This window comes from Chinchilla lanigera, unplaced genomic scaffold (genome assembly GCF_000276665.1).
Source record: "Chinchilla lanigera isolate Chin_1 unplaced genomic scaffold, ChiLan1.0 scaffold00034, whole genome shotgun sequence".
NCBI lineage: Eukaryota > Metazoa > Chordata > Mammalia > Rodentia > Chinchillidae > Chinchilla > Chinchilla lanigera.
In genome coordinates, this window is record NW_004955435.1 from 22,376,507 (window position 1) to 22,388,573 (window position 12,067).

The 12,067-nt window shown below is 37.6% G+C and overlaps 1 protein-coding gene across 2 annotated transcripts in view; it reads left to right on the forward strand.

Moving 5' to 3' along the window:
* Positions 1-3,888: 3,888 nt before the first annotated feature.
* Positions 3,889-12,067, forward strand: part of Hao2 (hydroxyacid oxidase 2 (long chain)) — a 24,032-nt gene continuing 15,853 nt past the window's right edge. Inside the window, exon 1 of one of the 2 annotated variants that reach the window (XM_005389076.1) lies at positions 3,889-3,981. The gene's annotated coding sequence lies outside the window, so the exon portion shown is untranslated. The remainder of the gene's footprint in view (positions 3,982-12,067) is intronic. The other variant, XM_005389077.2, reaches the window with a different exon arrangement.

Below are 12,067 nucleotides of genomic sequence, written 5' to 3' on the forward strand. Positions count from 1 at the left end.
TTTACACATGCGGGCCCAATTTATTTCACTTACGAGTATGGTCTCCAGTTGCATCCATTTACCTATAAAAGCCTTGAGTTTATCTTTTTTTTTTATAGCTGAGTAATACTGCATTATAACTGGTGCTTTCCAGAACCCATGGTCCTTACCACAGTGGTGGCAGGGCAGAGCCCAGGGTTCTGGGGTTCTGGAAATCTCACCAAATCTTCTCAAGTCCAGGAGCCTTTCCTGTGATGGCTGTAACATGCAGAGCCAGGGGTCCCAGGCTCCCAGACAGCTCAGCAAGGCTTCCTGGGTCTGAGGCATCTTTCTGTGTTGATGGGGCAGGGTGGAGCCAAAGTCCTGGGGTTCTAGATAGTTCACTGAGGATTTCCAGGCTGAGGCACCTTCCTGCGGTGGTGGAGCAGGCCTGGTTGTAGATTTATTTTGATCATGGCTGTTTAGAGTTCTATATACCTGACTTAACTATGTTATATTCTGCTCCCATGTTTGGAAAATTTTCTGCTATTACTTCTGCACATAGTCTTTTATATGATTTATGTTGGCTCCTGCATTTTCATTGACATTTATCAATCCTTTATTGTTTTTCTTTGTATCATCTTGCAGCTGTTAAATTGTTATTTCCTTGTTCTTTGTTATTTTTAAGAGTTCTTTTCTTTCATGATCACTAGATGCAGTTCTGTATTCAAGGTCTGAAAATCCAGCTGCAGTTTCATTTCAAGCAGTTTTGCCAGCTTGGAATGGAATTTTTAATTTACTGTATATTTCTTTGAATCTGAAATTTTCCTCATTCTAATTCTTTACAATATTGCTCATTCAAGCTTTCCATCATTATGGTCCTCTATATTTTTAATTTTTTTTTTTTCCTGGTACTGGGAATCAAACTCATGACCTCGTGCTTGCCTGGCAGGCGTTGTGCCACTGAGCTAAATCTCCAGCCCCTTCAGCAAGTCTTTCATTATGGTTTTCATTTCTTTTCTATCTGAGAGATTATTTCTCTTCTGATTTCCTCCATACCCACATGATGTTGTTTCTTTATGTCAATTGCTATCATTTCAGATATTTCAGGTGTGTGTCTTCTAATTTCTTCTATGTCAATGTCTCCTGTACTTGTTTTGGGTGGGCTGGATGTCTCAGATTGAATTTCGCTTCTTCATCTTGTCATTTTCTATTTCAAAAAAACTTTTATTTTGTTTTCTGTGCTGGTGCTGTGAGTTTTTGTAGTAGGTAGTTATATCACTAATATAAAGGCCTCTCTAGGAAAAGACTGTTCTTCAAGGATGTCTTCTGTGTGTAGGAGATTCTTGGTTTGTGTCTGTCCTATGATCCTACCTTCCAAAATAATTTAAATTTGGGATGTTGGTATCTGTTCAATTTTGTCCACTGTCTTTTGGCATAGAGCTGTGGTGAGGTTATTACCCTAGAGCTTCCCAGTATTGTTACACAAGGGAGAACAACTGATTACAGCAGATATACCTTCCTAGCTAAAGTAGTACAGTTAGCAATAATGACATCATCAAGCACAATTTAGAAAATGACAAACTGTGATAACTATTGATTTTGTTCTTTAGACCAAAGGAGCACAGTCCATAGCTATACAACAGAACAGATCATAAATTAAGAGTCTGTATGCAAAGTGTTTCCCCTTGGTAGATTGTATTTACCCTGCGGTAGGAAAATTTAGGGAAGATGATGTACAAGGTAAAGATAACTGGAAAAGAAGTAGAAACAAGGCTGGAGGGCAAAGGATGGTCATGCAAGATTTGAGAAACTAGAGCACAGGGTGGAAAAGAAAGAGTGAAGTAGTATTAAGGGGTTATCTGAACTTGATTTCTGGGTTTGAGGGATGAGATTTAAATAAGAAAAAGAAATTTGAGAAAAAAGAAAAGAAAAAAGGAAAAGACAAACAAAGTAAGACAAAACAAAGATAAAATAAAATGAATTTATATTTTTAAAAAGAAAGTGGGATGATTCCACCCACCTACTTCTATTCTGGGTATTTTTGTCTCTAAACACAACTCTGGTTCACCTAACTTACCACCTATTGGTTTATATTTTGGACGTTTCTACCTCACCAGTCCCATCTGTCCATCGTATGTGTACTATTCTGTGTGTTACTGGGTGGCTGTTGTTCCCCAGGTAACCTTATCCCACAGTGCAGGGGGATGAGCCAGGCACCTGTGTTCCTCTGGCTAAGCTAATTGCTGAGTTGGGGTGCTTCCCATGCTGGCTAATGATCATGTGGTCTATTTATTTATTTTTTGAGACAAGGCCTTCCTTGTTCAGGCTGGTCTTGAACTATATAGCCCAGGTTGGCCTCAAACCCTTGGAGATCCTCCTGTCTCAGTCTCCTAAGTTCTGATTACAGGTGGGAACTATCTCACTTAGCAAAAATACAATATTAAAAAGTAGACATCCATAGTAATTTTTAAAAGTAACAATTTCAGCTCATCAGGTTATGAAACCAGTAAGAGTCAGATGCTTTCTTGTTTGGAGATATGGTATACCCTGCACTCCAATAATTTATGAGTGTGGGGCTATTTTGTTAATCTGCATAATAGAAAGTTTCCTTCAATATCCCTTTTAGACACTATGGATTTTCTAGCACAATGTGTACTTATCTGTAATGGCAAGATTTTGTTGCATCATCTGGCCATGTCATTAGAAAACGGCTGAAACCTACTTTTTAAATTTTTCTTCTTTTAGCAATATTCAACATCCTGGGCTGCACTAGGCACTATGGATAAGGCTGTTCTATAGAGTAATCCAAAATTGCATATTATCTGGGGCTTCTCTGTACCTCTTAAAGAAGGTCTAGGAAATCGTGGTTTATGCAGTCTTCATTTTAATAAAGAATAGTTAAAACTGTCAGAATAATTTACGTCATTCTAGCATCTAATCATCAGAGAAGAGAAGCAAATTCAATTGAGTTCAAGGCACAATGGTTGAATAGGGTGCAATATTTCCTATATACTTATAGTAAAAATGTATCTGTAGTTACCTGAGAATGAAATTTAACTTGCAGTGAAGGAGTATTTGAGGGATTATTTGTGTGTAGAATTAAATAAAGCACATGAATATTAAATAAAGAACATTGTACCATAGCAATATATGTGCACCCGTGTTTATAGCAGCAAAATTTGTAATAGCTAAATCTTAAAATCTACCCAAATAAAGCGGTGGATATAGTGTATCTGGTTCATTTTAAGCACTTAATAAATGTAAGCTGCTGCTGCAATATCAAAGACAGGTGGCAATAACTGAAGTAGAAGAGAATAAGGGTCTAGAAAATTTAGAAATTATTTAGAAAACTTTGGGGATCCACACTGAGGTTTTGGGGGAGGAAACAATTATTGTTTGTAATGTACTTTTGTGTTTTTTCTTTCAAGCCTTTATCCTACTTTACTGACATAATCTCCCCTCAAAAATGTTAGTTGTTCTCTCTGCCTCTCCCTGCATGACTGTCTGGCCAGGCGTGGAGAACTCTACACAGCATGCCCCTAGAGCTATGCTAACTGAATCTCCACTGATGTCTTGGCACAGCTCCCAGGCTCTCTCCACTCTTCTCTCATCCCCTTGCTGCCTTTCTTTCCCAACACAGAGACTTTTGTAATTCTTTACTTGAAATCATCTGCTTCTTTCCACTTACCATCTTTGACAAACAACTGATGGCATAAAATTTGGCAGTAAGTAAGCTATTAGTTGAATTTGAAGTTTAAACTTATCATGAGCTTCTTCTAAGAGATCTTGTGAAGAATTTGCAAGCCAAATCAAGTTCATTTCAAAACTAACTTTTCTCTGACTTAGTTACTTATTACACACATGCTGACTGTCCTTATTAAAAGTTACTGTTTAGCCTTGAACTTCTCCTTTATCTCTAGCTGTAAGTGGTGATTTACTACTTCCTACCACATCCAGAAGGCAGCCAAGCTTTGTGTAGTTGCCTGTTTTTGAGTACTGGAAGACCTTGGAGTCAATCAGGTTTGTGTTGGATGCCTTCTGTGTGCTTGTATCTGGAGGAGGAGATGAAGTGGCTGGTAGTGTTCTACCTGCACAAAGTGTCTTGGGAGCAGACTGGGAATTCACAAGATAAGAGCCTTGGCAAGGTAGATCACATGGAGACAGGTGGTAGGGGGAACTGGGAACACTGGCAGAGGAAGCTTTGATATCAAGGAGGCTACATTAGGTCTATCAAAGTTAAGTCTGAGAATCATATTGTGGAAAATGTATACATATCCTTAGGAAAAATAGGTGAAAATATATTCACCCAAAGGATTCTGCAAATCCAAAAGGTATAGCTTCTGTCTTTTGGGATACATTTATTACTTTGACCATAGCTTCCTGGTCACAACCAGAAGTAAAAAGCGATAGGGCTACTGCTTCTAAAAAGCAAAGAAGTTAGAATTTTTTAAACAGTTAGAGTAGTATATTTTCTTTGGGTCTTCACTTACTTGGAACTAAGTTACAAACTCCATGCAGTGGAAGAGACTCCTGGGATTGTGATTGGGTCAAGGATCAATTTGAGGAGAAATATACAAGCATAATAATCAAACAGAACAGTCTTGATTTAAAGACAGATGATAGTTGAATAAAACAGAATAAAGTCTGAAAATAGCATCAAAGGAAAAAGGTTTTCTCCGTTCGTTTACCTCTGAATAAGAGCAAAGGTTCAACACCTGTAATATGAACCATTATGATATTCAGCATTTTATAAAATACTTTCTTCTAATGAGATCTCTGAGATAGACAGCAATATCCTAATTTTGTATAGCGTAATTAGAGCTTTTACAGATGAAATTGAATATTATCTGTGGGGTAACATTTGAATGGCAATAGGAAAATTTCCTCAAGTTCCAAGGTAACTCTACCCAGGAAATCACTTCTGCTACTCTCTAAATCATAATAATGAATAGAGAATGAGCTACTGAAGTCTATCTGTCAGGCTTTGACTGTAAGATTCTTGAAAGCAGAGATGGACAAAAATAGGGTTCTTAAAAATCTATAGTGCTTTATACAATGCCTAGATATACTAGGCTAGGTTAGGCTGTGCTAAGGTAGAGAATAAATCCTAAAATCTTAGTGGGTTAACACACAAGTATTTTTTTCTTGCCTGTACAAGATGTCCAGGGATACTCCTTTCTGAATGGTGATTGAGACTCAGGCAACCTTTATCTTGCAGCAGCGCCCTCTGAAAGACATTTCCTCTGGTTTGCTATGGCAGAAGAAAAGAAGTAACACATGTCACTATCCAGCCAACCCACTGTCCAGTCCTGTAACCTTGTCTATCTTTAGGCAACAGGAAAACATTGGGTGCCCAGGAGAAGCAGTAAATCCTTCCGCCATCCTAGCTGAGAGTATGTTTTGATAGATCTTGTTGGATAAACTAATGTGAAAATTTGGCACAGAGTTTAAATTATTCAGATCTTGAGGCAGCTTCCAGAACTTCAGATGAAAAGGCATATATCAATAGGAGGAATGATTGAAACAGACCTACCATTTGACAATCTACTCGAAAAGAGGCATTGTTCTATGAACACTATGTGGCATTAAAGTTGAGCGCCTGTGAGAATTCTATAGGGTAGTTATTGATATTCTCCTTGCAGAAATCACTTTCTCAAAGCTGAGATTCAAGTCCAGGTTCACCAAGTCATAAAGTACATGACAGAGATTATCTATTTCACTTTACTCTTTCCTCAGCCTTCACTATTTTATGCAGTGGAAAGCAATGGTTTGAGAAATTCATCAAAGCAGTTATTTTAGAAAAAAGGTTCAGGAGGAAGGCAAAGAGAGATACAGTTTCACTCTGTAACCTGATTCCTTCATTCCTATTTCCTTTCTTTCCTACTACCACCCAGTGTTTGCCTCTAGATATACATAAAAGACTTGGAAGGCTCATAAGAACCACTGTTAATTCCTATCACTTTGTTTTGAAATCCTGTATTGTATTTATTGTTTTTGTGTTATTTTGTTTTTGTCTTTGTTGTTGTTATTTTTTTATTCTCTTTCAATTAATGTTTGTTTGATCAATCTTATATGTTTATCTGAGTAATCAATTTGAAGATATCAGTATGTAATACAGCCATTGTCAATTTCATATTACCTTGTCTGATGTTCTGCATTGCTTGTATTGTTTTTGTATTATTCTGTAAATGTATGTGTGTTTGTTAATATGTTTTTGTTCTTTTATCTTTAAAAGAAAAATTAAAAAAAAGAGTCAGTACAGATTGAATAGCCCTTATGCAAAATGCCTACAACCAGAAGAACTCCAGATTTCTTATTTTTTGTGAATTTTGGAATATTTTCTTGTGTGTAATGAGACATCTTGGGAATGGACCCTAAATCTAAAGATATCATTCTTTTATGTTTCATACACACCTTATACACACAGTCTGAGGATAATTTTATAAATGTTTTTAGTGCACTTGTATTATGACTATAAATCATTAGATGTAGTCTGGTGTGGAATTTTCCACTTGTGGTGTCATGGTGGATTGCAAAAAGTTTCAGATTTTGTAATATTTCAGACATTCAACCTATAGGGACAAGAATAGAGTTCAGGGACTGTTTTGAACCACTGTGTTATTTCTGACAGCTATTTGTGCATTCTCTGCTCATCAAAGAAAGAGTTGGGACAGTGATCTCAGTGTCACACAGGATACCTTTCCCAGTGGCTTGGATTTTGCTGGAACTAGCCAAGTTCATTTTATGCACTTCTGACTCTACAGAATAGAGACTAAATGTTCTCCCCATGCACTAACATTCCAGACTGATTCAAATTTTAGAGAAATGAGTCAGAAAAATTCCAGGTCAGATTTTGTCATTTCCATCACATTAGCTTGTATAATTCACTCGCAGTCTCTGGTTTTCCATTTTTTCAATATAAGATGAGACTATTACTTCCACCCTCTGTTTGCCCTTATTCTCACCTGATGATTTTGAGCATCAGATGAAATAATATATTGAATAATGTTTTATGAGCTTTTAGCATCAATTTAATGTAAAAGGATTTTGTCATTGGTGATGTGGTGATATTCTGAGTGTTGACTATTCTAACGGCTACTTAGTGGTATTTTTTAAATTTGCATTCTCTAATGACATAAAGTGAGGCATCTTTTCACAAGTGTATTTGTTATTTATATTTTTTCTTTCATAATAAAATATTTTAAATGGCCAGCTAAATAAGGATTTTTTTTGTCTGGTTGTTTTGTTTTTTACTTTTTGATCAAGTTGCGATTTTGTTGTGGGCAGGGAAAAGCTGTGTAAGACTATGAAATTTCAAACCCCTGGGGGCTGGGGATTTAGCTCAGCGGCACAGCACCTGCCTGGCAAGCGCAAGGTTGTGAGTTTGATTCCCGGTACCGGAAAAAAACAAACAAACAAACAAAAAGAAATTTCAAACCCCTAAAGTCCCTGCCAGTTCTGTCATTCTATAAACTAATGCTGCCAGCACACATTCTCTTCCCTTGATAGAGCTTACCAGCCAGGCCATTGGAGGCAGGACACACTACTAGACGCATGTATATTTCTATAATCCAGGCCACAAAATGAAGCACTGGACAAATGGGTATACTTTTATTGTTATTCTTTTTTTTTTTCAGGAATGCCAAAATGAGTCTTTACTTTAAAAAGTCAGTGATGTCAGAACACAGGAGAGAGCCCTCCTAGACTAAAGCCTGAGAAGTGACTGGGGAGTGCTGCTTTCATCAAAGTGCAGGCCTATTTCACTGAGCCAGTGTGTTGTCTTCCAGGCTCTTTTGCGTGGAAAACTTTCCCATTGCCTAACAGAGTAAGAAACTCCCCACATTTGCAGAATTATATGAACCTGCATCAACATGTCAAGTGCATATTTACATTACAGTAGGGTTTCAAAACTGTACTTGTAACTCATTTGTTTGGAATTCAGAATGTATTTTTCCATACAAAGAATGCTATTAAAATAGTGACTAGATTCCCAAGTAACTAAAGTACACTCTTGATTCACAAAGTAGTTGACAAGGGGCGTATTTCAGATGTAAATGACAATGAATCAGTGGTGTTGCATTGCTAGCCATTAACCAACACTGAAAAGCGTGAAAAGCATGTAATAAAATAGCCTCTTTTACTTCCTAAGAAAGTGAATAATAAGGAACAACAGTCTTAGATGAAAAGAGAATTTCGTGGAAACTTATGTAAGGAAACTTAAGAAAATTCTGAGGATATTTTCAAAAGCTTTTGAATTTTTTTTACTAAGTCTAAAGCAACTTTACAATTTTTAAACTTTTTTTTCTTGACACAAAGGATTATGTAGTATGGATTTCATCTGCCATAATAGATTTATTTGGGGTTTACATATGGGAAAGAAAAAGAAAATAAGAGAGATTAGGGAAAAGGAAGAGGAGTGAGAAAGAATTTCCTGAGATCAGTCAACAAGCTGGAGAAATTGAGGCAGGGGAAAGAGGTATACACCTGGAGTAAGATGGATTTTGATTACCTACTCTGACAGCGGAGAAAACAGGTGCTCTGAGAATCCTTGGCCCTTATGAAAGGGAAACGGTAATGTGAGTAGTTCCTGCTGAAACCATAAGGTGGCATCGGAGGGCTAGAGCTGTTTGGAAAACAGATTTCAGGAGAGGAGGAGAAACCAAGGCGGCTGTGAGTTCCTGGCTCTTTGGTGTTAGCAAATAAACCAAAATAGTGTACTGTTTCCATATTTTATATTTATTTCCACAAAGTAAATGCTGAACTAGAATATTAATATAACCTCATCTAATCAGAGCTGTTTGTATTTAGGGGGAACACGGAGTGCAGGGACCTGAAAGACCACAACTCAATCTTTAATTTCTGGTGGCTTCAAACATAGTATGTATTAAACTGAAATAAACAAAAACCTATAGCTTTTAAACAAGAAAGACAGGATAAAGTAGCAAAAAGTAGCTTGCCTCTGCTCATAAAATTAACAATGTCAGTCACCATCACCCTGAAGAAGGTGGCACTGGCATGCCGTAAACGCTAGTGTACTATTGGAGCAAAACAAGTTTATTCTGTGTGTCAACCTTCAGGGGAAGCCCTCTTTGCTGATACTGCCCAACTAGAGTCAGAGAGACTAGAGGGAGAGTTGGGCTGCTGAAATCCAGGGCAGATGAAGTGAATCTCTGGGACTCTTGGTTTATGGTGACACTCTAATTCTTTTTTTTTTTTTTTTTTTTTTTTTTTTTTTTTGGTTTTTCTCCGGTACCGGGAACCGAACTCACGACCTTGCACTTCCCAGGCAGGCACTTTGCATCTGAGCTAAATCCCCAGCCCCGACACTCTAATTCTTAAGTAAGGAGAATCTCATTCTGTTTATGCTGCCAGCCAATCTAGAATTGCAAAAGCCTTTTACTGTTTTAGAAAATGTGCTGAATATTGAGGCAGGAGACGTAGGTTCATTTTTAAATCTTTCTACCACACTCAGCTGCATCTCTCTATCCCTTTAAAGTCCCTCTCAGCTCCATGAAGCATAGCTCTTTAATTGTCTTTCAATCTTTACAGACAAGATTTGTGGTCATTGTGGCCTGAGATGGCAGCAAAATGGGTAGCTAATGGCCACACCAGGGGTGAGAATTCTATGATGAGTGTGAACCTAATAAAATATGGCCCACACCAGAACCTCAAAAACTCTTAATGTACAGAGAGTGTATAGGAAAACAAAGACATGAATCATTCCTCTGTCATGACTACAGAGACAGTTCTGAAGAAGCCAAATGTCCTCCTCCTCACAGATGAAGATGTTCACAGATCAAGAGAGAAAGCTTCATTACTGGGACAGAAAGCAGGTCAATGAGATGATTGAGAAGTGGAAGGCTGAAGAGTACAGATTATATCATAAAGGACAGAATAAATGAGAAAAGCACACAACCATCATATCAGGATGTGGTCCTGGGTCCTTCATTAACAAGGTGTGAGGGTCAGGGAGGAGGCCAGGGCTGATTCTCTTACCTGGACCCTGAGCTGACAAAGAAACAGGAAGCAGTGTTGGCACTAGTATTTGACTGGACTGGTACGTGTCAGACCCTCACTGGGTATCTTGTTCCTTTGTTCTCAAACAGTGTAATCATTAGTTCTTTAGGCCACTCAGTGTCACAAACTCTGGTCCTAGATTTACTCTGAAGATTGACCCAATGTTATGGGTAATCTAAGTCCTTCCTCCTTTCTTTATCACCTTATGTTGGGGATCTCTCTAGGGAGTCTCAGCTTCAATCCCCAGGGCGTTTTCTACTGTGATTAACTGCTATCTGCATGAGATTTACATTGCCCTGCAGCTCTAGGCTCATCCTCCTCAGCTAGCATTCAAGCTGTGTCCGGAGCCCATTAATGGTAATTCTGCAGTTGCTATGGTGATGGCTTTGCCCTTTTAGCCACTATCCTTGAGTCTTAGGAAAAGTTGTCCTACTTGTGGTGATTAATGCTTCTACAGCCAGCCTTGAGGAGTTTATCTTCAAACCAGAACCATAAAATGTAGTCCTTGACATTATCTCTTTCATTCCATGGAGAAACTTGGCATACATTACTAGGGAAGAAGGCCAGAGGGTCTTGCAGGACATCTTACAGCATCAAAGAAGCATACTTTAAAATGAGTCATCGAGGCAGACTTTGTTTCCCACCCTTTTCTTCCCATAGCTTACCACATAATTTCTTCCCATAGCTTACCCCATAATTTTCAAGGAGTGCAGCAATTTTTCACAATATTCCCTGGAGTATCTCATGAGAACATAAACTCCAATAACCCAGTTCCTAAAGTGACACCGGTATGACTCAATTGAATCACAGTATCTTCAGTGTGCTCTTTAAGTGGATCAGGTCGGGTTACAATATTGAAAAGCAAGATCTTTTTCTAAATGCCGGCCAGGCCCAGTCCGGATCCTCAGTCAGGGAAAAAAGTGTAGAGTTCAGACTTTCAGCAGCAGATATGATTGAACACCTCTGCTTGTAGATTTTAGCTTTCTTGTCACCGGTCTGTTCACAGAAAGCCTAGTGAGGTTAAATGAACTAATATTCCTACAGCAATATCTAGTTAGTGTATTAAAATTTCATTATTTCATTCTGTCTCTTCCTCTTGAACAGCTGGAGTAGTAAAGAACAGAAGAGAAAAGTACTGGAATAAAGATGAAATAAAATGGGAATACTAGAAAGCATTAAATAACTTTAAAACTCCTTTTAATTTCTAGTAGCTTCCGTTCTGGTATAGAACAGCCTGAAATATAAGACAATCACATTTTGCTAATTTCTTCTCTTCCAAATCTTGAAAAAGCTTTGAACCACAAATTTATTTATCTCTTAAGCTGTTAAGTCTTATATTATGCATTTAATAAGAATAGTGGACTCTATTAATCCTTACATATGTTTTAAAAAATTCACAGATTAAAATCTTTCAAATTCAACATAACATATAATTTATGTTCTTTACTATTAAATTGAAAGTAGAGAATACAGTATCTTTCTTCAGAAGCCACCAGGAGACACATTTCGAGAACCATCTCCTGTAATAATTCACTAACAAATATTTCACAAATTGTTCATTTCTTGGGCCTCATTCTCTTCAAATGCAAAATGGGAGATTAATACCTGCATTATCTTTAGTATTTCCCGACATGTCAGAGAAAAAATTGACAGGAATTTTTTAGTAGTTAGAAGATTTTAGTAGGTAGAAGAGAGGATAAGATTAGAAAAGACACATAAGTGAAGATAAAATAGTGTTTTTTTGTATAGTGGCCCCCTCACAATTCACACGAGTAATGTTCTTAGAGGACCCACAAATTGTGAAAAATCACAAATTTCAGATATGGTCAGAAAAAATGCTAATAAATGCCTATTTTTATAATTTCAAAACAACGTGATTTCTCACACAGTTATGTAATTTAATTTAATGAAATACTATTTTAATAAGGTGTTTTGGTGGCATCTTAGAGATCTTAGGGCTTTAAGAACAAAACTGAGAACAAGTGGTACTCAACCTGCTAGGATGCGGAATGCTGGTGCTTCTGACGGAGATGCCGCCAGGAGAACTGAGTAACGCTCTTGGACTGGTTGCTTGCAATCCCACTCCTCC